The sequence below is a fragment of the Heterodontus francisci genome, unplaced genomic scaffold (assembly GCF_036365525.1).
Source record: "Heterodontus francisci isolate sHetFra1 unplaced genomic scaffold, sHetFra1.hap1 HAP1_SCAFFOLD_59, whole genome shotgun sequence".
NCBI lineage: Eukaryota > Metazoa > Chordata > Chondrichthyes > Heterodontiformes > Heterodontidae > Heterodontus > Heterodontus francisci.
Window position 1 is genome coordinate 3,323,741 of NW_027140758.1, and position 26,595 is coordinate 3,350,335.

Consider the following 26,595-nt stretch of genomic DNA (forward strand, 5'->3'; position numbering starts at 1 on the left):
CATCGGGAGTTTCGGTGGAGCAGGGACTGCTGGGTAAGTAGAAACCTATATATTTGGGCTGTGTAAATTCTCTTACCTTTTCGTTGTGCAGCTTTTCCAGGTGCATAGGCATTGCGAGCGAGGAGTGAACAGCTGGGAAGTCAATTTCATCGGGAGTTTCGGTGGAGCAGGGACTGCTGGGTAAGTAGAAACCTATATATTTGGGCTGTGTAAATTCTCTGACCTTTTCGTTGTGCAGCTTTTCCAGGAGCACAGGCATTGCGAGCGAAGAGTGAACAGCTGGGAAGTCAATTTCATCGGGAGTTTCGGTGGAGCAGGGACTGCTGGGTAAGTAGAAACCTATATATTTGGGCTGTGTAAATTCTCTTACCTTTTCGTTGTGCAGCTTTTCCAGGAGCACAGGCATTGCGAGCGAGGAGTGAACAGCTGGGAAGTCAATTTCATCGGGGGTTTCGGTGGAGCAGGGACTGCTGGGTAAGTAGAAACCTATATATTTGGGCTGTGTAAATTCTCTTACCTTTTCGTTGTGCAGCTTTTCCAGGAGCACAGGCATTGCGAGCGAGGAGTGAACAGCTGGGAAGTCAATTTCATCGGGAGTTTCGGTGGAGCAGGGACTGCTGAGTAAGTAGAAACCTATATATTTGTGCTGTGTAAATTCTCTTACCTTTTCGTTGTGCAGCTTTTCCAGGAGCACAGGCATTGCGAGCGAAGAGTGAACAGCTGGGAAGTCAATTTCATCGGGAGTTTCGGTGGAGCAGGGACTGCTGGGTAAGTAGAAACCTATATATTTGGGCTGTGTAAATTCTCTTACCTTTTCGTTGTGCAGCATTTCCAGGAGCACAGGCATTGCGAGCGAGGAGTGAACAGCTGGGAAGTCAATTTCATCGGGAGTTTCGGTGGAGCAGGGACTGCTGGGTAAGTAGAAACCGATATATTTGGGCTGTGTAAATTCTCTTACCTTTTCGTTGTGCAGCTTTTCCAGGAACACAGGCATTGCGAGCGAAGAGTGAACAGCTGGGATGTCAATTTCATCGGGAGTTTCGGTGGAGCAGGGACTGCTGGGTAAGCAGAAACCTAAATATTTGGGCTGTGTAAATTCTCTTACCTTTTCGTTGTGCAGCTTTTCCAGGAGCACAGGCATTGCGAGCGAGGAGTGAACAGCTGGGAAGTCAATTACATCGGGAGTTTCGGTGGAGCAGGGACTGCTGGGTAAGTAGAAACCTATATATTTGGGCTGTGTAAATTCTCTTACCTTTTCGTTGTGCAGCTTTTCCAGGAGCACAGGCATTGCGAGCGAGGAGTGAACTGCTGGGAAGTCAATTTCTTCGGGCGTTTCGGTGGAGCAGGGACTGCTGGGAAAGTAGAAACCTATATATTTGGGCTGTGTAAATTCTCTTACCTTTTCGTTGTGTAGCTTTTCCAGGAGCACAGGCATTGCGAGCGAAGAGTGAGCAGCTGGGAAGTCAATTTCATCGGGAGTTTCGGTGGAGCAGGGACTGCTGGGTAAGTAGAAACCTATATATTTGGGCTGTGTAAATTCTCTTACCTTTTCGTTGTGCAGCTTTTCCAGGAGCACAGGCATTGCGAGCGAGGAGTGTACAGCTGGGAAGTCAATTTCATCGGGAGTTTCGGTGGAGCAGGGACTGCTGGGTAAGTAGAAACCTATATATTTGGGCTGTGTAAATTCTCTTACCTTTTCGTTGTGCAGCTTTTCCAGGAGCACAGGCATTGCGAGCGAAGAGTGAACAGCTGGGAAGTCAATTTCATCGGGAGTTTCGGTGGAGCAGGGACTGCTGGGTAAGTAGAAACCTATATATTTGGGCTGTGTAAATTCTCTTACCTTTTCGTTGTGCAGCTTTTCCAGGAGCACAGGCATTGCGAGCGAGGAGTGAACAGCTGGGAAGTCAATTTCATCGGGAGTTTCGGTGGAGCAGGGACTGCTGGGTAAGTAGAAACCTATATATTTGGGCTGTGTAAATTCTCTTACCTTTTCGTTGTGCAGCTTTTCCAGGAGCACAGGCATTGCGAGCGAAGAGTGAACAGCTGGGAAGTCAATTTCATCGGGAGTTTCGGTGGAGCAGGGACTGCTGGGTAAGTAGAAACCTATATATTTGGGCTGTGTAAATTCTCTTACCTTTTCGTTGTGCAGCTTTTCCAGGAGCACAGGCATTGCGAGCGAAGAGTGAACAGCTGGGAAGTCAATTTCATCGGGAGTTTCGGTGGAGCAGGGACTGCTGGGTAAGTAGAAACCTATATATTTGGGCTGTGTAAATTCTCTTACCTTTTCGTTGTGCAGCTTTTCCAGGAGCACAGGCATTGCGAGCGAGGAGTGAACAGCTGGGAAGTCAATTTCATCGGGAGTTTCGGTGGAGCAGGGACTGCTGGGTAAGTAGAAACCTATATATTTGGGCTGTGTAAATTCTCTTACCTTTTCGTTGTGCAGCTTTTCCAGGAGCACAGGCATTGCGAGCGAAGAGTGAACAGCTGGGAAGTCAATTTCATCGGGAGTTTCGGTGGAGCAGGGACTGCTGGGTAAGTAGAAACCTATATATTTGGGCTGTGTAAATTCTCTTACCTTTTCGTTGTGTAGCATTTCCAGGAGCACAGGCATTGCGAGCGAGGAGTGAACAGCTGGGAAGTCAATTTCATCGGGAGTTTCGGTGGAGCAGGGACTGCTGGGTAAGTAGAAACCTATATATTTGGGCTGTGTAAATTCTCTTACCTTTTCGTTGTGCAGCTTTTCCAGGAGCACAGGCATTGCGAGCGAGGAGTGAACAGCTGGGAAGTCAATTTCATCGGGAGTTTCGGTGGAGCAGGGACTGCTGGGTAAGTAGAAACCTATATATTTGGGCTGTGTAAATTCTCTTACCTTTTCGTTGTGCAGCTTTTCCAGGAGCACAGGCATTGCGAGCGAAGAGTGAACAGCTGGGAAGTCAATTTCATCGGGAGTTTCGGTGGAGCAGGGACTGCTGGGTAAGTAGAAACCTATATATTTGGGCTGTGTAAATTCTCTTACCTTTTCGTTGTGCAGCTTTTCCAGGAGCACAGGCATTGCGAGCGAGGAGTGAACAGCTGGGAAGTCAATTTCATCGGGAGTTTCGGTGGAGCAGGGACTGCTGGGTAAGTAGAAACCTATATATTTGGGCTGTGTAAATTCTCTTACCTTTTCGTTGTGCAGCTTTTCCAGGAGCACAGGCATTGCGAGCGAGGAGTGAACAGCTGGGAAGTCAATTTCATCGGGAGTTTCGGTGGAGCAGGGACTGCTGGGTAAGTAGAAACCTATATATTTGGGCTGTGTAAATTCTCTTACCTTTTCGTTGTGTAGCATTTCCAGGAGCACAGGCATTGCGAGCGAGGAGTGAACAGCTGGGAAGTCAATTTCATCGGGAGTTTCGGTGGAGCAGGGACTGCTGGGTAAGTAGAAACCTATATATTTGTGCTGTGTAAATTCTCTTACCTTTTCGTTGTGCAGCTTTTCCAGGAGCACAGGCATTGCGAGCGAGGAGTGAACAGATGGGAAGTCAATTTCATTGGGGGTTTCGGTGGAGCAGGGACTGCTGGGTAAGTAGAAACCTATATATTTGGGCTGTGTAAATTCTCTTACCTTTTCGTTGTGCAGCTTTTCCAGGAGCACAGGCATTGCGAGCGAAGAGTGAACAGCTGGGAAGTCAATTTCATCGGGAGTTTCGGTGGAGCAGGGACTGCTGGGTAAGTAGAAACCGATATATTTGGGCTGTGTAAATTCTCTTACCTTTTCGTTGTGCAGCTTTTCCAGGAGCACAGGCATTGCGAGCGAAGAGTGAACAGCTGGGAAGTCAATTTCATCGGGAGTTTCGGTGGAGCAGGGACTGCTGGGTAAGTAGAAACCTATATAATTGGGCTGTGTAAATTCTCTTACCTTTTCGTTGTGCAGCTTTTCCAGGAGCACAGGCATTGCGAGCGAGGAGTGAACAGCTGGGAAGTCAATTTCATCGGGAGTTTCGGTGGAGCAGGGACTGCTGGGTAAGTAGAAACCTATATATTTGGGCTGTGTAAATTCTCTTACCTTTTCGTTGTGCAGCTTTTCCAGGAGCACAGGCATTGCGAGCGAAGAGTGAACAGCTGGGAAGTCAATTTCATCGGGAGTTTCGGTGGAGCAGGGACTGCTGGGTAAGTAGAAACCTATATATTTGGGCTGTGTAAATTCTCTTACCTTTTCGTTGTGCAGCATTTCCAGGAGCACAGGCATTGCGAGCGAGGAGTGAACAGCTGGGAAGTCAATTTCATCGGGAGTTTCGGTGGAGCAGGGACTGCTGGGTAAGTAGAAACCTATATATTTGGGCTGTGTAAATTCTCTTACCTTTTCGTTGTGCAGCTTTTCCAGGAGCACAGGCATTGCGAGCGAGGAGTGAACAGCTGGGAAGTCAATTTCATCGTGAGTTTCGGTGGAGCAGGGACTGCTGGGTAAGTAGAAACCTATATATTTGGGCTGTGTAAATTCTCTTACGTTTTCGTTGTGCAGCTTTTCCAGGAGCACAGGCATTGCGAGCGAAGAGTGAACAGCTGGGAAGTCAATTTCATCGGGAGTTTCGGTGGAGCAGGGACTGCTGGGTAAGTAGAAACCTATATATTTGGGCTGTGTAAATTCTCTTACCTTTTCGTTGTGCAGCTTTTCCAGGAGCACAGGCATTGCGAGCGATGAGTGAACAGCTGGGAAGTCAATTTCATCGGGAGTTTCGGTGGAGCAGGGACTGCTGGGTAAGTAGAAACCTATATATTTGGGCTGTGTAAATTCTCTTACCTTTTCGTTGTGCAGCTTTTCCAGGAGCACAGGCATTGCGAGCGAGGAGTGAACAGCTGGGAAGTCAATTTCATCGGGAGTTTCGGTGGAGCAGGGACTGCTGGGTAAGTAGAAACCTATATATTTGGGCTGTGTAAATTCTCTTACCTTTTCGTTGTGCAGCTTTTCCAGGAGCACAGGCATTGCGAGCGAAGAGTGAACAGCTGGGAAGTCAATTTCATCGGGAGTTTCGGTGGAGCAGGGACTGCTGGGTAAGTAGAAACCTATATATTTGGGCTGTGTAAATTCTCTTACCTTTTCGTTGTGCAGCTTTTCCAGGAGCACAGGCATTGCGAGCGAGGAGTGAACAGCTGGGAAGTCAATTTCATCGGGCGTTTCGGTGGAGTAGGGACTGCTGGGTAAGTAGAAACCTACATATTTGAGCTGTTTCTGAACCCGAGACACTACTCTTGTAGTGTCTCCCACCCGCCCTCCTCCTCTTACCAAAAAAAAAGGACTCGGTTGTGTGTAGGTAAGGTAAGGCTTTTTCTATTTCTCTTCTTGTTTTATTGTGTGATTGGTTAAAAACGTGGGTATTTAGAATAGTGGGAATGGAGGTTAAGGCAGTTGAATGTTCCTCCTGCAGAATGTGGGAGGTAAGGGTCGCCAAGGGTGTCCCTGCTGACTGCATCTGCAGGAAGTGCACCCAGCTCCAGCTCCTCGAGGACCGCGTTAGGGAACTGGAGCTGGAGCTGGAGCTGGAGGAACTTCGGATCATTCGGGAGGCGGAGGGGATTATTGAGAGGAGTTATCGGGAGGCAGTCACACCTCAGGTAAAAAAAGAAGGTAGATGGGTTACTGTCAGGGGAAGGAGAGGGAACCAGCAGGCAGTGCAGGGATCCCCTGTGGCCGTTTCCCTCAACAACAGGTATACCGTTTTGGATACTGTTGGGGGAGACGACTTACCAGGGGTAGGCAATGGGATACAGGTCTCTGGCGCAGAGTCTGTCCCTGATGCTCAGAAGGGAAGGGGTAAGAGGAGCAGAGCATTAGTCATTGGGGACTCCATAGTTAGGGGAACAGATAGGAGGTTTTGTGGAACGAGAGAGACTCACGATTGGTGTGTTGCCTCCCAGGTGCCAGGGTACGTGATGTCTCTGATCGTGTTTTTGGGATCCTCAAGGGGGATTGGGAGCAGCCCCAAGTCGTGGTACAAATAGGCACCAACGACATAGGTAGGAAGACAGATGGGAATTTAGGGCAGAAATTCAGGGAGCTAGGGTGGAAGCTTAGAGCGAGAACAAACAGAGTTGTTATATCTCTGGGTTGTTGCACGTGCCACGTGCTAGCGAAGTGAGGAATAGGGAGAGAGAGGAGTTGAACACGTGGCTGCAGGGATGGTGTAGGAGGGAGGGTTTTGGTTTCCTGGATAATTGGGGCTCTTTCTGGGGTAGATGGGACCTCTACAAACAGGATGGTCTTCACCTGAACCAGAGGGGTACCAATATCCTGGGGGGGAGATTTGCTAGTGCTCTTCGGGGGAGTTTAAACTAATTCAGCAGGGGGATGGGAACCTAAATTGTAGTTCCAGTGTGCAGGATGTTGAGAGTAGTGAGGGCAGAGATAAGCTTATAAGGACACAAGAGGGCACTGGCAAGCAAGAGCTTGGTTTAAAATGTGTCTACTTCAACGCCAGGAGCATCCGGAATAAGGTGGGTGAGTTTGCAGCATGGGTTGGTACCTGGGATCTCGATGTAGTGGCCATTTCAGAGACATGGGGAGAGCAGGGACAGGAATGGATGTTGCGGGTTCCGGGATTTAGATGTTTCACTAAGAACAGAGAAGAGGGTAAAAGAGGGGGGGGGGGGGTGGTGTGGCATTGTTAGTCAAGGAAAGTATTACAGCGGCAGAAAGGACGTTTGAGGACTCGTCTACAGAGGTAGTATGGGCCGAGGTTAGAAACAGGAGAGGTGAGGTCACCCTGTTGGGAGTTTTCTATAGACCTCCAAATAGTTCCAGAGATGTAGAGGAAAGGATAGCAAAGATGATTCTTGACAGGAGCGAGAGTAACAGGGTAGTGGTTTTGGGGGACTTTAACATTCCAAATATTGACTGGAAATACTATAGTTCGAGTACTTTAGATGGGTCTGTTTTTGTCCAGTGTGTGCAGGAGGGTTTTCTGACACAGTATGTAGACAGGTCAACCAGGGGCGATGCCACATTGGATTTGGTCCTGGGTAATGAATCCGGCCAGGTGTTAGATTTAGAAGTTGGTGAGCACTTTGGTGATAGTGATCGCAATTCGGTTAGGTTTACCTTCGCGATGGGCAGGGACAGGCATATACAGCAGGGCAAGAATTATAGCTGGGGGAAAGGAAATTATGATGCGATTAGGCAAGATTTAGGATGCGTAGGATGGGGAAGGAAACTGCAGGGGATGGGAACAATCGAAATGTGGAGCTTATTCAAGGAGCAGCTACTGTGTGTCCTTGATAAGTATGTACCTGTCAGGCAGGGAGGAAGTTGTCGAGCGAGGGAGCTGTGGTTTACTAAAGAAGTTGAAGAGCTTGTCAAGAGGAAGAAGAAGGCTTATGTTAGGATGAGACAAGCTAGCCAGGAAGGATCTAAAGGGAGATATAAGAAGAGCAAGGAGAGGACACGAGAAGTCATTGGCGGATAGGATCAAAGAAAACCCTAAGGCTTTCTATAGGTATATCAGGAATAAAAGAATGACGAGAGATAGGTTAGGGCCAAACAAGGATAGTAGTAGGAAGTTGTGTGTGGAATCGGAAGAGATAGGGGAAGTGTTAAATGAATATTTTTCGTCAGTATTTACTGTGGAGAAAGAAAATGTTGTCGAGGAGAATACTGAGATACAGACGACTAGGCTAGATGGGATTGAGGTTCACAAGGAGGAGGTGTTAGCAATTTTGGAGAGTGTGAAAATGGATAAGTCCCCTTGGCCAGATGGGATTTATCCTAGGATTCTCTGGGAAGCCAGGGAGGAGATTGCAGAGCCTTTGTCCTTGATTTTTATGTCGTCATTGTCGACAGGAATAGTGCCGGAAGACTGGAGGATAGCAAATGTTGTCCCCTTGTTCAAGAAGGGGAGTAGAGACAGCCCTGGTAATTATAGACCTGTGAGCCTTACTTTGGTTGTGGGTAAAATGTTGGAAAAGGTTGTAAGAGATAGGATTTATAATCATCTTGAAAAGAATAAGTTCATTAGAGATAGTCAGCACGGTTTTGTGAAGGGTAGGTCGTGCCTCACAAACCTCATTGAGTTTTTTGACAAGGTGACCAAACAGGTGGATGAGGGTAAAGCCGTGTATGTGGTATATATGGATTTCAGTAAGGCGTTTGATAAAGTTCCCCACGGTAGGCTATTGCAGAAAATACGGAAGTATGGGATTGAAGGTGAATTAGTGCTTTGGATCAGAAATTGGCTAGCTGAAAGAAGACAGAGGGTGGTGGTTAATGGGAAATGTTCATCCTGGAGTATAGTTTCTAGTGGTGTACCGCAAGGATCTGTTTTGGGGCCACAGCTGTTTGTCATTTCTATAAATGACCTGGATGAGGGTGCAGAAGGTGGGTTAGTAAATTTGCGGATGACACGAAGGTCGGTGGAGTTGTGGATAGTGCCGAAGGATGTTGTAGGTTACAGAGGGACATAGATAGGCTGCAGAGCTGGGCTGAGAGATGGCAAATGGAGTTTAATGCGGAAAAGTGTGAGGTGATTCACTTCGGAAGGAGTAACAGGATTGCAGAATACTGGGCTCATGGGAAGATTCTTGGTAGTGTAGATGAGCAGAGAGATCTTGGTGTCCAGGTACATAAATCCCTGAAAGTTGCCACCCAGGTTAATAGAGCTGTTAAGAAGGCATATGGTGTGTTAGCTTTTATTAGTAGGGGGATCGAGTTTCGGAGCCACGAGGTCATGCTGCAGCTGTACAAAACTCTGGTGCGGCCGCACCTGGAGTATTGCGTGCAGTTCTGGTCACCGCATTATCGGAAGGATGTGGAAGCTCTGGAAAAGGTGCAGAGGAGATTTACTAGGATGTTGCCTGGCATGGAGGGAAGGTCTTACGAGGAAAGGCTGAGGGACTTGAGGTTGTTTTCGTTAGAGAGAAGGAGGAGAAGAGGTGACTTCACAGAGACATATAAGATAATCAGAGGGCTGGACAGGGTGGACAGTGAGAGCCTTTTTCCTCGGATGGTGATGGCAAACACGAGGGGACATAGCTGTAAGTTGAGGGGTGATAGATATAGGACAGATGTCAGATGTAGTTTCTTTACACAGAGAGTAGTCGGGGCGTGGAACGCCCTGCCTGCAACAGCAGTAGACTCGCCAACTTTAAGGGCATTTAAGTGGTCATTGGATAGACATATGGATGAAAATGGAATAGTGTAGGTCAGATGGTTTCACAGGTCGGCGCAACATCGAGGGCTGAAGGGCCTGTACTGCGTTGTAATGTTCTATGTTCTATAACTCTCTGCAGCATCTCGCTGTGAAAGATTGAACTTTATCTCATTTCTTTTTCAGCTGGGAGTCAGTGCGGCTCAGTGGGACTACTAGCTGTCTCCCACCTCACAATCCATCAGTGCTGAGAAAGCAATGGGAGATATTACTCATGGCTGAGCAAGCACAGGACACCGATTTAAGGTGAATGGGAAAAGAACCAAAGGCAACATGAGGAAAAACCTTTTTTATGCAGCAAATGGTTAAGATCTGATAAGTACTGCCTGAGAGTGGACGGAGGAAGATTCAACCATAGCTTTCAAAAGGATATATGATAATTATCTGAAGGAAAAAAAAAATCAGGTTTTCATGGAATACATGAGGATGTGGCATGAGCTGAGTTGCTTGTGCAGAGAGGCAGCACAAGCACGATGAGCTGAAACCTCCTTTTGTGCTGTAAGTATTCTGTGATCTATGATTCTATACAAAGTGAAACCAACACTCACATCTGAGAAACTGACAGGTACAGTGTAAACCCCACACTAACAAACCAGCAAATGCCAGGGACAGAGTAAAACCAACAGTCCTCGACAAGAAACTGACAGATACTGTGTGAAACCCAAAAATCACTTATCAGGATTTGGCAGTTAATGTGTAAAAACCTCTCTTCAATATCCATCCTGCAAGGTACAAAGAAAATTAGGTACAAACCCAGGCTCATACTTCGAAGACTGAGAGATAAAGAGCAAAACACAGACTCACCTACAAGAGGCTGACAAGTACAGAGAATAAAATAGAGGGGGTGCAGATTAAAAACACATGCATGTAACGGATACTGATAGGGATAGAATCAAACCCTTTCTCACACATGACACGAAAATTGGTGGTGTCGTAAATAGTGAGGAGGAAAGCCTTAGATTACAGGCCAATATATATCGTCCGAGGCAGAGAATATAAGAGCAGGGAGGTTATGACGGAGCTGTATAAAATGCTAGTTAGGCCACAGCTGGAGTACTGTGTACTGTTCTGGGCACCACACTATAGGAAGGATGTGATTGCACTGGAGAGGGTGCAGAAGAGAGTCACCAGGATGTTGCTTGGGCTGGAGCATTTCAGCTATGAAGAGAGACTGGAAAGGCTAGGGTTGTTTTCCTTAGAGCAGAGAAGGCTGAGGGGAGATAAGATTGAGGTTTACAAAATTATGAGGGGCATTGATGGGTGAGATAGGAAGAAACATTTTACCTTAGCGGAGGGGTCAATAACCAGGTGGCATAGATTTAAGGTAAGGGGCAGGAGGTTTAGATGGGATTTGAGGAAAAAAATTTTACCCAGAGGGTGGTTGGAATCTGGAACGCACTCCCTGAAGAGGTGGTAGAGGCCGGAACCCTCACAACATTTAAGAAGTATTTAGATGAGCACTTGAAATGCTATAGCATACAAGGCTACGGGCCAAATACTGGAAAATGGGATTAGAATAGTTAGGTGCTTAATGGCCAGCACAGACACAATGGGCTGAAGGGCCTGTTTCTGTGCTGTATAACTCTATGACTCTATATCAGAAACTGATAGATCTGGACAAAAGCTGATGTTCACATCAAGTTGTTGACAGATATGTGGTGAAACTCACATTTTTTTTTATTTCCAAAATATACTTTATTCATAAAAATCTGTAAAAATTACATTCCCAAACAGTTTAAAACAGCATCAAGTCAAAGAATACAAACAGTGCAAAGGTGATCAGTTACCTTCTGTACAACCATGAGTTGCCTCACAACCCTTCCATTTCATTGTCATGCCATATACATTTTTACATTTACAGCACACAAAATTTCTCCGATACAGTTCGAGGGGTTTCCCATAGATCCAGCCCCTCAGTTCAGCTTGGTGGGGGACCTTACACTGTGGTCTTTCCCCATTGAGCCTTTGCTGCGGCTGCCCCAAGCTTTAGTGCGTCCCTCAGCACGTAGTCCTGGACCTTGGAATGTGCCAGTCTGCAACATTCGGTGGTGGACAACTCTTTTCGCTGGAAGACCAGCAAGTTTCGGGCAGACCAAAGGGCGTCTTTCACCGAATTGATAGTCCTCCAGCAGCAGTTGATGTTTGTCTCGGTGTGCGTCCCTGGGAACAGCCCGTAGAGCACAGACTCCTGTGCTACAGAGCTGCTTGGGATGAACATCGACAAAAACCACTGCATCTCTTTCCACAAAGTTAACTCACATAGCAATAGCAGAAACAGTCACAAACCAAAAACTGAAACATACAGAGTAAAAACCCACATTCTCACACCAGAAATTCACGGCTACAAAGTGAAGCTGACTCTCTCCTCCCAGGCACTGACAGGTTCAAAAGAAAACACGCACTAACATACCAGGAAATGAAATGTAGGAAATAAAACCTGATTGTCATGTCAGAGATTGGCATTAATGACAGTTGTGGTACCCAGAATGCTCTGCGCTCCAGAATTTGCCTTGTCTCTGAGAAGGAGCAGGCGCGGTAGTGGCTGACCTCCATCTGCAGCTGGAGCGGAATATTCACAAAGTGCAGGGAGACCGCGCCCGTAGTGGGTGCACACAGCTGGAGCAGGGCGTCAAGGCCACAATAGGATGGAACAATCCCGTTTGTGTCCCTGCGGGTGGCGGTGAAGCTTTTCCCTGTGAGGCGTCCCGAAACTGCCCGCCAGCAAGGTCAACTGGTCAGAGAGCGTCTGTAAATGGATAGGAATTGGGGATTGGACAGGGAGCGTCACTAAATGAATAAGATTTGGGGACTGGGCAAGGAGCGTCTGTAAATGGATAAGAATTGGGGATTTGGCAGGGAGCGTTTTTTTATCCGTTCGTGGGATGTGGGCGTCGCTGGCTCGATCTCAGCTGCAGTAATGTGTCCAGTTCTGGGCACCAGGTTTCAGAAAGGACATCAAAGCTTTTGAGACAGTTCGGAGGAGATTTACGAGAATGATACCAGAGATGAGGGGTTTCAGTTCTCTGGACAGGGTGGTGAAGCTGGGATTGTTGGCCAAAAATGTCAAGGGGAGGTGAGGAGAGATCTTTTTACCCAGAAACTGATTCGGATTTGGAATGAATTGTCTGACAGGGTGCTGGAAACAGATTCAATTATAACTTTCATAAAGGAATTGGACAAATATTTAAAAGTGAATTTCTCCAGGACTATGGGGAAATAGGCAGGGGGTTGGACTAATTGCATCATTTTTTTCACAGATTCAGCACAGGCACAAAAGACCGATTGGCCTCCTTCTGTGCTGTATGATTCTATGAAATAGTGACAGTCAGGGCAAGTCTGTATAAGAAGGAGAAATGGAGACAGGTCAGGGAGAGCACATCACCAAAACTGGGAGATACTACATTGGACAGGGAGGGTCGGAGGGGGAGAGAGCACGTACATACAGTCAGAATCAGCACCTTCAGGGGAGGAGAGAGAGAGGAACCAGTGAGTGTAGAACTGCACCCAGCCAGAGTCAACCTGCTGAAACACCAGTGAGTTCACACTGGGGAGAGATCATTCACCTGCTCCGTGTGTGGGCAGGGGTTCACTCAGTCATCCAACCTCACTGAACATCAACTTGTTCACACTGATCAGAGACCTTTTCAATGTCCTGACTGTGAGAATAGCTTGAAAAGCAGTAATGATCTGCTGAAACACCAACACATTCACTCTGGGGAGAGGCCGTTCCCCTGCCATGTGTGTGGGAAGGGATTCACTCAGTCATTCAATCTGCTGCAACATCAGCAAGTTCACATGTAACTGCAGGGGTTGGATTCTGCTGTTGTTGCTGCTATTCATCACTTTCAGAGACAAAGTTGGGTCTTACTTTATAACCAGTGTAGTCCAGAGCAAAAGAGTCTTCATAATGTTGAGATAAACGGGAGAAGAAACCGGTAAGTGGCGGCGAGGATGGGGGAGGTGCTGCACCATCACTTTAATGGTGGACCCTCCCTCCCCCGGGGTCCTTGCTGCACGTCCGCCAGGCCCAGTGGCTCTGATTGGGGTCCTGAGAGCCCCTGAGACTCGGTGCAGCTGAGGCTGCGCTCACCCCCGCTCAGCTCTGTTGTGATATTTAAAATACGAAAGGCCTGTCGGACTGAGAGCTGATCTGGAATTTAGAAAGCAGCATTACTGGAGGCTCATTGCTGCTCAGCACAATCTCACCCCCCGCTCCTGGGAATTGTTGATTCTACATCCTGTAGTTCAGTTCTTCACTTAACTAGAGGGGGAGATGTGTGACCAGAAAAACAGAGCAAATTAAAAAACACAGCTGGACAGATGTGCAACAGGTCAATCTGCTGTTACAATAACTCCATCACTGACTCCCTCCTGACAGTAACCAGCCCTTTCACAGAGACTGTGGGTGGCTCTGAAAAGAGCCTTTGGTTTATTAGATGTCATTTCGGCCGCTTTCCTTTTTCTGGGAGCTCTGAGCGCTGGTTTGCTTGGGCAGCAGCAAGGCCTGGATATCAGGCAGCACCCCGCCCTGAGCGATGGTCACGTCTCCCAGCAGCTTGATGAGCTCCTCGTTGTTGTGGACGGCCAGCTGCAGGTGTCTGGGGATGATGCGGGTCTTCTTCAACGTTCCAGGGGCGGCACAGTGGCGCAGTGGTTAGCACTGCAGCCTCACAGCTCCAGCGACCCGGGTTCAATCCTGAAACTGCCTGTGTGGAGTTTGCAAGTTCTCCCTGTGTCTGCATGAGTTTTCTCTGGGTGCTCTGGTTTCCTCCCACAAGCCAAAACACTTGCAGGTTGGTAGGTAAAGTGGCCATTATAAATTGTCACTCGTTTTGGTAGGTGGTAGGGAATGTAGGGACAGGTGGGGATGTTTGGTAGGAATATGGGATTAGTGTAGGATTAGTATAAATGGGTGGTTGATGTTCGGCACAGACTCGGTGGCCCGAAGGGCCTGTTTCAGTGCTGTATCTCGAAAACTAAAAACTTCTTGTTGTCCCGGGCCACGTTACCGGCCAGCTCGAGGATTTCAGCGGTCAGATACTCGAGCACAGCAGCCAGATAGACCGGGGCTCCGGCACCCACACGCTCAGCAGAGTTACCCTTTCTCAGGAGCCTGTGATCATGGCCCACCAGGAACTGCAGTCCAGCCCGTGAGGAGCGAGACTTGGCCTTGGACCGAGCTTTCCTGCCGGTCTTTCCTCTTCCAGATATTTCCACAATCTCACAAATACTTTCACAAAGAATGGATAATTTCTCAGCTTTTGTCATAAGCATGAAGCAGTTCGGATGGCCGAGTGGTATAAGGGGCGGTGTTTAGGTCGTAGTGTTTTCTGGAGGCGTGTGTTCAAATCCCTCTTCTGCCAAGTTGTGTTTTGACTGAACTGGAGGGATTTGGGAGCAGCGGTGAAGGGAGAACATGGAAGAATATTGACAAGTAAAATGAAAATGGACCCAAAGATGTTTCTTCAATACATTAGAGTAAGAGGCAACTAAAGAAAGAGGAGTGCACTGAAAAGACCAAAAAATCACAGTGATTTTTGACATCTTGCCAGGATTGAGTGGCGCGTGCACGGGATGATGTCATTTTGCAGCGCCAACGTCATCACATTTCCGCAACAAATCCATCTTCGTGCATGCCTGATAAAGCGTCATTGGGTATCTAGCCACCCGATCCCCCCACCACTTGGCTGGAGGAAGTGGCTGAATGGGAGATTTTGAAGCTGTAGCTCTCCCCCCTCGGCAACTCACTCCAGGCCTCGACGATTCCCCCCCTCAGCCGCTCGCTCCAGACCTAGCTGCTCCCCCACCCCCCCCCACTCCCCTGGCCAGTTGTTCCTCGCTTCGCACCACCCCACTCTCTGGCCACTCGCTCCAGGCTGCGCCGCTTCCCTCCTCTCAGCCACTCACTCCTACGTCGCCCCGTCACCCCTTGAGGCCCTCCTGCTTCTACAGGTGGCGCCTGGTGAAGAAATGTGGGAGCGAGTGTCACGGCCAGAGCTAGCAGCTGTGGGCTGGGCTGGGACAGGGTGGGGGGTGGGGGTGCGGAGAGCGAACAGCCAGAGTGCGGAATTTCGCCAGTAGGGAGGAGGGGGAGAAAGCGAGTTGCAGAGGGGGGAGAGCGGTCAGTGAGGTGGGAGCTAGTAGCTGCGTTCGGGTGAAGTCAATCCTGGTCAGTTATATAAACAAATCACAATAACGAATTGGCAGCACATTTTATCCTCTGCCCGATTTTCCTTTCCATCGATCGGGGTGCTAATTCACTATCTTCCAATGGAAATTCAATCATAAAATTCCTTTTGTATTTAATAGGATTACTGAAATGTTAAATGGATCTGAGGATTACAGTTAGTATTAGGAAACGCACCTGAGTGAATTAGCACCCCAATCGATGGAAAGGAAAATCGGGGAAAGTATAAAATGTGCTGCCAATTCGTTATTGAGATTCGTTGAGTAATTCGATTCTGCCCAACACTGAAATTGGCGGCTTTTTTGAATTCAACCTTTCTGCCAGGACGACAATTTAAGCCAATGATTTGCTGTATTTTCTAATTCGAGGCTCGGCAATTGGTTAAGACATGCGAATGGGAAGAGGGTGACCAATCAGAAGTGGGCTCTGGATAGACAAGCAGAGTTAACGTTTCGGGTCAGTGACCCTTCTTCGGAACTGACCCGAAACGTTAACTCTGCTTCTCTTTCCACAGATGCTGCCAGACCTGCTGAGTGAATCCGGCATTTCTTGTTTTTGTTTCAGATTTCCAGCATCCGCAGTATTTTGCTTTTATTTTAGTGGGCTCTGGATAGCGCGGGCTCAAACTGCGGGAATTCCAGGTCCCTGAATGATTGAGCTGAAACTGATCAGTTTCACAAACCCTGTCAGTTTCAGTGCAGGAAACACCGTCTCGGGGGAAATAACATCACAAGTGGGTCTGGTTCCCGTGACCGATTCAACGGCTGCTGCAAAACTCCCGGATTCCCTCATTGCATCGAAATCATTTTGAAATTCTATGAAAACAATGAGTGATTCTGGAGGAGTGATGTGGCTTTTCATTGAGGGCATGTGTGGACGGGGGAAATAACTAAGTGTAGAGCATCGGGCACTGTTTACACAGCCCGTTTAGAAAATCAAATCCACTGCACATCCTTGCTACAAATGAAATGTCAAATTTGGGGATTCTAGTTTTGTATCTCGAACACAGCACAGATTTATTCCAGACAGTTCGAAACAGCCTATCCCAGCTCCCGTTTCCAGGTCACTGCTCTCTCTGTGAGGCGGTGGGTGGCTCTTAGAAGAGCCTTTGTTGTGTTTGCTGGAAAGGGTCGAGTGTTCAGCCGCTGAAGCCGTAGAGAGTGCGGCCCTGCCGTTTCAGAGCGTACACCACATCCGTGGCAGTGACCGTCTTGCGCTTGGCATGTTCAGTGTAGGTGACCGCATCCCTGATCACATTCTCTAGGAAAACCTTCAACACCCCGCGAGTCTCCTCATAGATCAAACCCGAGATTCGCTTGACCCCGCCACGGCGAGCCAGGCGGCGGATTGCTGGTTCGGTGATGCCCTGGATATTATCACGAAGCACTTTGCGGTGCCGCTTTGCTCCGCCTTTGCCCAGTCCTTTCCCTCCTTTACCTCTGCCAGACTTTCTTTTATTATTTCCAAAATATACTTTATTCATAAAAATCTGTAAAAAAAAATACATTACAAAACAGTTCCAAAAAGCACCAAGTCAAACAATACAAAGAGTGCAAAGGAGATCAGTTTCCTTCAATGCAGGAGTGAGTTGCCTCACAACCCTTCCATTTCATTGTCATGCCATGTACATTTTACAGCAAACCAATCTTTTCTGGCTACAGTTCGAGTGGTTTCCCATGGATCCAGCCCCTCAGTTCAGCTTGCTGAGGGGACCTTACACAGTGGTATTTCCACATTGAGCCTTTGCTGCTGCTGCCCCAAGTTTTAGTGCGTCCCTCAGCATGTAGTCCTCGACCGTGGAATGTGCCAGCCTGCAACATTCGGTCGTGGACAACTCTTTGCGCTGGAAGACCAGCAAGTTTCGGGCAGACCAAAGAGCGTCTTTCAACGAATTGATAGTCCGCCAGCAACAGTTGATGTTTATCTCGGTGTGCGTCCCTGGGAACAGCCCATAGAGCACAGACTCCTGTGCTACAGAGCTGCTTGGGATGAACCTCGACAAAAACCACTGCATCTCTTCCACACCTGCTTTGCAAAGACACATTCCAGAAAGAGGTGGGCAACGTCTCTTTTCCACCACAGCCACCTCGAGGGCCGCGTGTGGATGGGGTGAGACTTCGGGTGTGCAGGAAGGATCTGACAGGGAGGGCTCTTCTCACCATCAGCCAGGCTACATCTTGGTGCTTGTTTGAAAGTTCTGGTGATGAGGCATTCTGCCAGGGGACCATCCGACAGGATCCACCATCTCCTTTTCCCGTAGGGCCTTGAGGATATTCCGTGCAGACCACTGCCTGATGGATTGGTGGTCAAAGGTGTTTTTCCACAGAAACTTTTCCATGAAGGATAGGCAGTACGGCACAGTCCAACTGGATGGAGCATTCCGCGGCAATATGACCAGGCCCATCCTTTGCAACACTGGGGACAGATGGAACCACAGCACGTAGTGACACTTGAAGTTTGCAAACTGGGGATCTACACACAGCTTGATGCAGCCGCACACAAAGGTAGCCATAAGGATGAAGGCGACTTTGGGTACATTTTTCCCGCCCTTATCCAGAGGTTTGAACATCGTGTACCTCCGGACTCGGACCATTTTGGATCCCCAGATGAAGCGGAAAATGGCTCAGGTGATCGCCACAGCGCAGGAATGCGGTATGGGCCAGACCTGCACCACGTACAGCAATGTGAGCACCTCGCCCTTGATGACCAGGTTCTTACCCATAATGGAGAGAGATCGCTGCTCCCACATGCTCAGCTTAAGTTGTACCCTGGCTACTCGCTACTTCCAGGTTTTGGTGCACGTCTCAGCCCTTCCAAACCATATCCCCAGCACCTTCAGGTAATCTGACCTAACGGTGAAGGGGACAAAGGATCGGTCAGCCGAGTTCCCAAAGAACATGGCCTCGCTCTTGCCGTGTTTAACATTGGCTCCCAAGGCCAGTTCGAGCTGGTCGCAGATGCTCATCACTCTGCGCACAGACAGTGGATCCGAGCATAAAACGGCGACGTCATCCATGTACAGGGAGGCTTTAACCTGAGTGCCTCCGCTGCCTGGGATTGTCACCCCTCTGATGCTCGCATTCTTCCTAATAGACTCAGCAAAGGGTTCAATACTGCAAGCAAACAAGACAGGGGAGAGAGGACAGCCCTGTCTGACTCCAGATTGGATCGGGAAACTTTCTGATTCCCACCCATTGATTGAGACTGCACTACTGATGTTTGTGTAGAGTAGTTTGATCCAATTGCAGATTCCATCCCCAAACCCCATTTTGGGCCACCAATTTCTGATTTCTGTCCTCTCCCCCTTCTGCTTGTCGATGAGGGTGATGATGCCTTTCCTCATGGATTCTAACATGCTGCCAGCCTGGAGCATACTCTTGTTTACTGGCAGACATGTTGATTCTTTCCTCAAATCAGTGCACAATAAAAGAGACTGATTCTGTCAGGCTCCTTTTTATACAGGCCACCTGGACCTGGCTGAGAAAGGCAGAGTGAGAGCAGGGAGGGGAGGAGACAAGAGTGAAGATTAAACAGAGAGCTAGATGGAGGAGACACCCAGAGTGACAGACAGAGAGAGAACGGCCCCTCATCTTTCAGCTCCACCTCCAGTTTCCTCCGGGCTGCCAATTTCAAACCCTTTATTAACAGTAGAACCAAAACCCAGCTCTCCACACAAACCCTTCCAGACTCGGCCTTCATAGTCAAGGCTTTCCAGAAAGCCGGAGCTTTTAAATATGGTCCCGATGCAATTAACACTCAGTAATATTCCCACCTAAACACAGTCCATTCTATACTAAGAAACCTCCTCAGTAACATCACCATTTCCTCACACATCCGCTTCCAGCAGTTCACAGCAACTTACTGCAGCTGTTTCGGGAATCTCCTGTGTTAGGATTGGAGTTGGAAAGCGGCCTTTACCCGGCAGTGTTATTGTCTCACACTGAATCTGCCAGACATCCTGTTCTCTTTATTGCGAGAGAGAAAGCACGGATTTAGGAAATGTTCATTTGAAATGATCTCTATTGAGAACGAGCCCGGCCGTGGGACAGGTATTCCAGTGCAAAGAGCTGTCCATGACCGAGTGTTGCAGACTGGCACATTGCAACGTCCAAGACTATGTGCTGTGGGACGGCATTAAAGCTTGGGGAAGCCACCATGGAGACTCAATGGGGAAAGGCTGCAGTCTGAGGCCCTAGTAGGCCATAGTACAGTGAGGGGCTGGAACCCGTGAAAAACCCCTCGGGCTGTTTGCACCAGAGAATGTTTGATTTGTAATGTAAATACTGTAAATATAACCTGTGCAGGCAGGGATAGTGAGATACATCATGTACATTATTGAAGGAAACTGATCTGTATTGTACCTTATGTAATATTAAATTTGAACTGCTTTGCAATGTAATTGCACAAATTATATGAATAAAATACATATTGTGCAAAAGAAAGCAGCTTTCCTGTCAACACACACCTTGTCTCAGGGCACAACTTTCCTGTGATCTTGTCATACCCAACTTCGCTCTATATCTTCTGACACACACACTTTACAGTCTGTCATTTCCAAAAACAAGCATTCTAAAATCAAAAGACCTTTTGTTTATTTCTCCTTTCTTTTCATTTCTCCTCTATTCTTCTCAATCACTCCCTTCAACAGTCCTATTCAGATCAAGGTGGAATGTGAATCCTGTCACAACTCACCTGACACTATGATTACCCTTCTTTTCTCTTGTCTCATTCAATGGGAAAGTTTTATTCACCAGTCTGTTGCTGTTTTACACTCTTGCCATACCATCTGGTATTGCATCCATCTGAATTCTGTGCTTTCATGGCCTTATATTTCTTTTCCACTTCTGGATGATTTGTTTGCTTCAGTTCCATTCAACCAGGCTGGACCACAGGGAAGCTTAGAACCTTTGCCTTGGATGGGTCCACGTTGATCCATTACATTCAGAATCACCTCCTTGAAATAACTCCATAGTACAACTACAGTAACCACACAGCATCTGCTTCAAACACTCCTCCACATTTTATCTGTTCAGACCGTCAACACCTCCAGCTCTTTTGTTTAAGTGGAACCCATCAGGTGTGTATAGGCTCCTTCTATTCTGAAAGCTGTAGCACTGGTTCAGGGAATTCAGCCCTGTTTCTCTGCTCGAAAGGATCAGCCATGCTTGATCTGCCTCGTATTTTGCTTTTATTGCAACGTTACAAGACCTTCAATCCTCTGGCACACACCTGTATCCAGTGAGGGATTGGAAAATGATGGTCAGACCTTCCACTATTTCTTCCCTGGCTTCTTTCAACAGCCTGGGGTACATTTCAACTGGTCCTGATGATTTATCCACATTCAACGATGCTCATCCCATTAAGACTTCCTCTCTCCTTAGGTTATCACGTCCAATACTTCACACTCCTCCTCCTTAATAACAATATCGGCATCACCCTCTCATTCGGGAAAACAGTAAAGTATTCATTCAGGATATTGGCAACATCTTCCACCCCGATACAAAGGTTACATTTTTGATCTTTTATGTGCCCTGCTGTTTGCTCAGTTGCCTCTGACTCTCATGTTTTAATGCAACATCTTTGGGTCCATTGTTACTTTGTTGGTCCATGTTCTTTCCTGCTTTCTCTTTGCTCTTCACCGCTGCTCCCAAACGCCTCCAGTGCAGTCAAAACGCAACTTGTCAGAAGTGGGACTCGAACCCACGCCTCCAATGGAGACTGCGACCTAAACGCAGCGCCTTAGACCGCTCGGCCATCCTGACTGCCGGCGATATACTATCAATGCTAAGGAAATTATTCATTCTTTGTGAAAGTATTTGTGAGATTGTGGAAATGTCTGGAAGAGGAAAGACCGGCGGGAAAGCTCGGGCCAAGGCCAAGTCTCGCTCCTCCCGGGCTGGACTGCAGTTCCCGGTGGGCCGTGTTCACAGGCTCCTGAGAAAGGGTAACTATGCTGAGCGTGTGGGTGCCGGAGCCCCGGTCTTTCTGGCTGCTGTGCTCGAGTATCTGACCGCTGAAATCCTCGAGCTGGCCGGCAACGCGGCCCGGGACAACAAGAAGAACCGCATCATCTCCAGACACCTGCAGCTGGCCGTCCGCAACGACGAGGAGCTCAACAAGCTGCTGGGAGGGGAGACCATCGCTCAGGGCGGGGTGCTGCCTAATATCCAGGCCGTGCTGCTGCCCAAGAAAACCAGCGCTCAGAGCTCCCAGAAAAAGTAAAGCGGCCAAAATGTCATCTAATAAACCAAAGGCTCTTTTCAGAGCCACCCACAGTCTCTGTGAAAGGGCTGGTTACTGTCAGGAGGGAATCAGAGATGGAGTTATTGGAACAGTGGATTGACCTGTTTCACATCTGTCCAGGTGTGTTTTCAGTTCCCTCTCTGGATTTCGCTCTGTTTCTCTGCTCACACATCTCCCCCTCTAGTTAAGTGAAGAAGTGAACTACAGGGTGTCAGAATCAACAATTTAATAAATCCCGCTGCCTTCGATTTGATAAATCCCGAGATTATCCCGGTGCATTAACGGGAACTGGTTCGGAGCTGATGAATTAATTTAATAATGGAAGTGTCCGGGTTAATTCTCTGTTTTTCATTTGGACAGTTTTAATTGTGTTTTTATTTCTCTCCGGTGATCTGAGCGCCGCTTCTCAATGAGAATCTGCTCCCGGAACAGAGTAAATGCAGGAAGGAAGAGGCCATTCTCGGGCTGTGTGTCTCTCTCCTAACCTGATCTGTTTAGACCGCACTGTTCCCAGAGGACGGAATCAGTGAGAGTTGTGCACACACAGGAGCTGAGTCCATTGCAGCGCTTTACTATGTGCCTTCCCCCCGGCCCTCCCTATTCTCCGGACACAGAGCTGTCTGTTCCCCCCGGCGGCGGGATAGGGTCGGGGATTCTCTCCCCGCAGTGTCAGGGTCTGCAGCCCCGGGGAACTGGCGGTTTCAGTCAGAGTGACCGAGCTAACTTACATATCCTGCGTACTGATCTCCAATGGATTCAAATATTAGTGAACTCATTGGGTAATGTTTGTAAATAACCCTCATGTGAACGGACCCGGCTCCATTAATGCCTTCCAAATAAAACTGGGATCCATTTCTTTTCCCCAAATGCCAGCTAACGGATCCCAGGAGCGGGTTGAGATTGTGCTGAGCAGCAATGAGTCTCCGGTAATGCTGCTTTCTAAATTCCAGACCAGCTCTCAGTCCGACAGGCCTTTCGGGAAAGTGATGTGACAAAACAGAAACCATGTGACCGCCCCTCCAATCTAATGGGTTTGATGATGAACAGAGATGGCAGCTCTTTCCTTTGCTGATTTGGTGGCTCTGAAAAGAGCCCTTGTTACACTTGTTACTGAAGCTGGGTTTAAGGTGCGTTCCCCGCGGATGCGGCGGGCCAGCTGGATGTCTTTGGCCATCATGGACCGGGATCATTCTGGTGAATCTGCTCATTTTCCGACAGAAGCATCAGTCGCTGTTTGAACTGTTTAAAGTCAGGGGTGTATTAGCAGCCAGAAAGTGAAGGGCAGTTCATTGCTCCCTGCAGCATTATCCGCCTCTTTCAGGAGAAAGGATCAGAAACCGCTCGTTTCTGTCAGTCCCCGAGAAGCCTGTGAGAAGCGGTTAGTCGCTAATTTGTTCCTTTTACAGAGAGGAAGCTGATATTTGTCCCGTTTTAAATTGCTGAACTGGACCTTCCTCCCGCCGCTTACAGTTAACAGATTGACAAATGAAAACGATTCCTAAAATCGCGTCAGGATTTTGTGACGGTAAACACAGTAAAACAGAACATAAAATGAGAGGTTTTAAAATTGTTGCCTGAAAATTGAAATTTTCCATCACTTCAATTCCTTCCTGCTCTGGAATTGCCAGGCTTTTTCCAATTGGAAAATCTAAGCCAATGAGAACTTTGATTTACTTATATGTGATTCTCCTATTGGTTAAGAATTGGATTGAGAAGCGGGTGACCAATCAGAGACAGAGTCAAACTGCGGGGATTCCAGGCCCCCAGTAACTGAGCTGAAACTGTTCAGATTGACAAACCCTGGCCGTAGCTTCACACATTGGACACTTCACACTGATTCATTCAAGGGCTGGTGTGAGAGAAGCTTCAGATCCTGTCATTGCTCTCTGACTCATTATTCATCTAGAACCAAACAATTAGTAAATGTGAAGCAGTGAAGAGTCTTTTCACTCTCACTGCAGAATGTGTCATCTGGAGAAATAAGGAACTGTTATTTTCGGAGATTCCAGGTTAATTCCTCCCTGAACAAATCCATTCCTCACATTCCCGATCACAGCCTATCCCAGCTCCTGTTGTCACCCGACTCCAGCTGAATTGGAGAAACTCATGTGTTGGGGTTTGAGTTGTGAGGTGGGGTTTCTCCGCCAGTGTTCCTGTCTTACAGACTCTCCCCCTGAATTTGTGAACTGAGACTGTACCGAACACATCTCCAGTTAGAGTGAGGGCCGGATATCCCTCTGTTTTATTACAGAGAGTGGGGAAAGGGCTGGGTGGAGGGGAGTCACCAGGGATCCTGGATTTACTCCAAATCATTTCCATGTGGAATCTGCAGGCGGGGCCGGGACAGGGATCATTTGATCAGGGGATCAGCTCTTTCCTGAGAGATGTGGGTGGCTCTGAGAAGAGCCTTTGTGTTCAGATGTTTCCAAGTTTCCCGCGCTCTTACACTTCTTTCCAGACCCTGCTTTCTGAGCCTTCGCTGCTTTCGGCTTGACCTTGCTCTTCCATGTCTGCACTTTCTTCAGCGCCTTTCCGCCCGCCGCACTCTTGCCTTTTTTGACCTTCTTCGCAGGAGACTTTTTCTGAAGCGCTGCTTTCTTCACCACCTTATTTGGCGTTGCCGCCGCCTTGCTGCTTGTTTTCTTGGCTGTTACTTTCTTTGTTGTCACTTTCACGTCTGCTGGTTTCTTCACTAAAGATTTCTTGTCTGCTGGTTTCTTCACTGAAGATTTCTTGTGTGCTGGTTTCTTCACCTTCTTTCCCACTTTTCCCTAGGTTTTCCTTCTTGCTGATTTTGAAGGAGGCGGAGGCTCCCTGTCCCTTGCTCTGCACCAGGGAGCCTTTGTTCACATTCCTCTTGATACTTTGCTTGATCTGGGTTTTGAGCTTCTCCTGAACGGTGGCAGACCTGCAAGGAATCAACTACCAGCTAGCGTATAAAGAGAGACCAAGGCTTAGGGCCTTCAGTTACCTGGAGGGGAGTCGGAGAGGCAGCGGATCCTGTGAGGAACCACAAACCAGGAAGGATGAGAAGGTCATTGTCAGGGGACAGAGGAGATTAAGTTAAAGATTTACCAGTTTATAAGCAAGCGCAGAGCCAAGGAACGGTGCTGGGGCAGATCAAATAATAGGAAGCTGTGATCAGTTGGAAGGCAAGAGTGATTAAATGACAGAAGAGATGATGGTGCAAGGCAAAAGTCAGGGAAAGAAAAAGTAACATTTTGTAAGCACAAATACCAGGAGTGGGGTTTGAACCCACGCAGACACATGTCTATTGGATCTTAAGTCCAACGCCTTAACCACTCGGCCATCCTGGTACATTAGCCAACCACTGAAAATGAAATTTAATGTGATCCGGGTGCCATCTGGCCTTTCACAATATAAAGTTATGACTCCTCTCCCATGCTGAATTGGACCCTTCATTATTTATGAACCTCAATCGGATCACCCCTCAGTCAAGGTTTCTCTAAGGAGTAGGGTCCCAACTCTTTTAGTCTAACTTGATAACCAAGATGTCTTATACTGGGTATTCGTCGAATGTCTCTCCTCTGTACCCTTTCCAAAGCCTCAATATCACCCATCATGTGAGGAGACCAAGACTGGATACAATATTCCAAGTGAGTCCTGACCAAGGTTTCATAAAAGGACAAATTCGGGACATCTCAGATACTGAAGGAGTCCGTGTCCAGAAGCAGCAAGACCTGGACAACATTCAGACTTGGGCTGCTAAGTGGCAAGTAACATTCACACCACGTAAGTACCAGGCAATGACCATCTCCAACAAGAGAGAATGTAACCATCTCCCTTTGACGTTCAACAGCATTACCATCGCTGAATCCCCCCACCATCAACATCCTGGGGGTAACCATTGACAAAAGCTTAACTGGACCATTCAGATACATACTCTGGCTACAAGAGTAAATCAGATAGTGGGAATTCTGTGATGAGTAACTCAGCTCAATGCACGAGGTGAAATGCTCATTTGGAGAGCTGGAGAAATGGACTGGTCATGTGGGCAGAAAAGTGGCAAATGGAACTCAACTTGGAGAAGTGTGAGGTGATGCCTTTGGTGAGGTCAAACACAGCAAAGGAAGACACAATTAATGGGTGAATGCTGAGAGGTGTAGAGGAAGTGAGGGACCTTGAAGTGAATGTCCACAAATCCCTGAAAGTAGCAGGACAGGTTGATAAGTTGGTTGAGAAGGCTTATGGAATCCTTTCCTTTATTAGCCTATGTATAGAATATAAGAGCAGGGAGGTTATGCTGGAACTGTATCAATCATTAGTTAGGCCACAACTTGAGTTCTGTGTGCAGTTCTGGTCACCTCATTCCAGAAAGGATGTAATTGCACTAGAGAGGTTACAGAGGAGATTTACGAGGATGTTGCCAGGACTGGAAAAATGCAGCTATGAGGAAAGATTGGATAGACTGGGGTTTTTCTCCTTGGAATAGAAGAGGCTGAGGGGAGATTTGATTGAAATGTACAAAATTGTGACGGGTCTGGATAGAATGGATGGGAAGGGTCTATTTACATTAGTAGGGAGGTCAGTGACCAGGGGGCATAGATTTAAAGTGATGTGTTGAACAATTAGAGGGGAGATGAGGAAAGGTTTTTTCACCCAGAGGGCTGTGGGAGTCTGGAACTCACTGCCTGTAAGGGTAGCTGAAGCAGAAACCCTCAACTCATTTAAAAGGAGTTTGGATGTGCACCTCAAGTACCTGAATCTGCAGGGCTACGGTCCAAATGCTGGACAATGGGATTCAGCTGGGTGGCTCGTTTTTTGGCCTGCCTTTGCTGGAAACTTTCTATGTTCTATGATTCTATGCAGACACAATGGGCCGATGGCCTCCTTCTGCACTGCAATAATTTTGTGATTTTTGACTCTCCAAAACTTGTCAACCATCTACAAGGCACAAACCAGGATGAGTGCAGCACCAACAATACTCTAGAAACTCGACACTGTTCAGGACAAAGCAGCCACCTTGAT

General features: G+C 47.8%; 2 non-coding genes across 2 annotated transcripts; both read right to left on the reverse strand.

Annotated features, from left to right (window-relative positions):
* Positions 1-21,042: 21,042 nt before the first annotated feature.
* On the reverse strand, positions 21,043-21,125 carry trnal-uag (transfer RNA leucine (anticodon UAG)). Its single transcript has one exon. It is a non-coding gene; the product is annotated as a tRNA-Leu (tRNA).
* A 3,715-nt stretch (positions 21,126-24,840) lies between these two features.
* Positions 24,841-24,923, reverse strand: trnal-uaa (transfer RNA leucine (anticodon UAA)). The gene has a single exon. It is a non-coding gene; the product is annotated as a tRNA-Leu (tRNA).
* Positions 24,924-26,595: the final 1,672 nt, after the last annotated feature.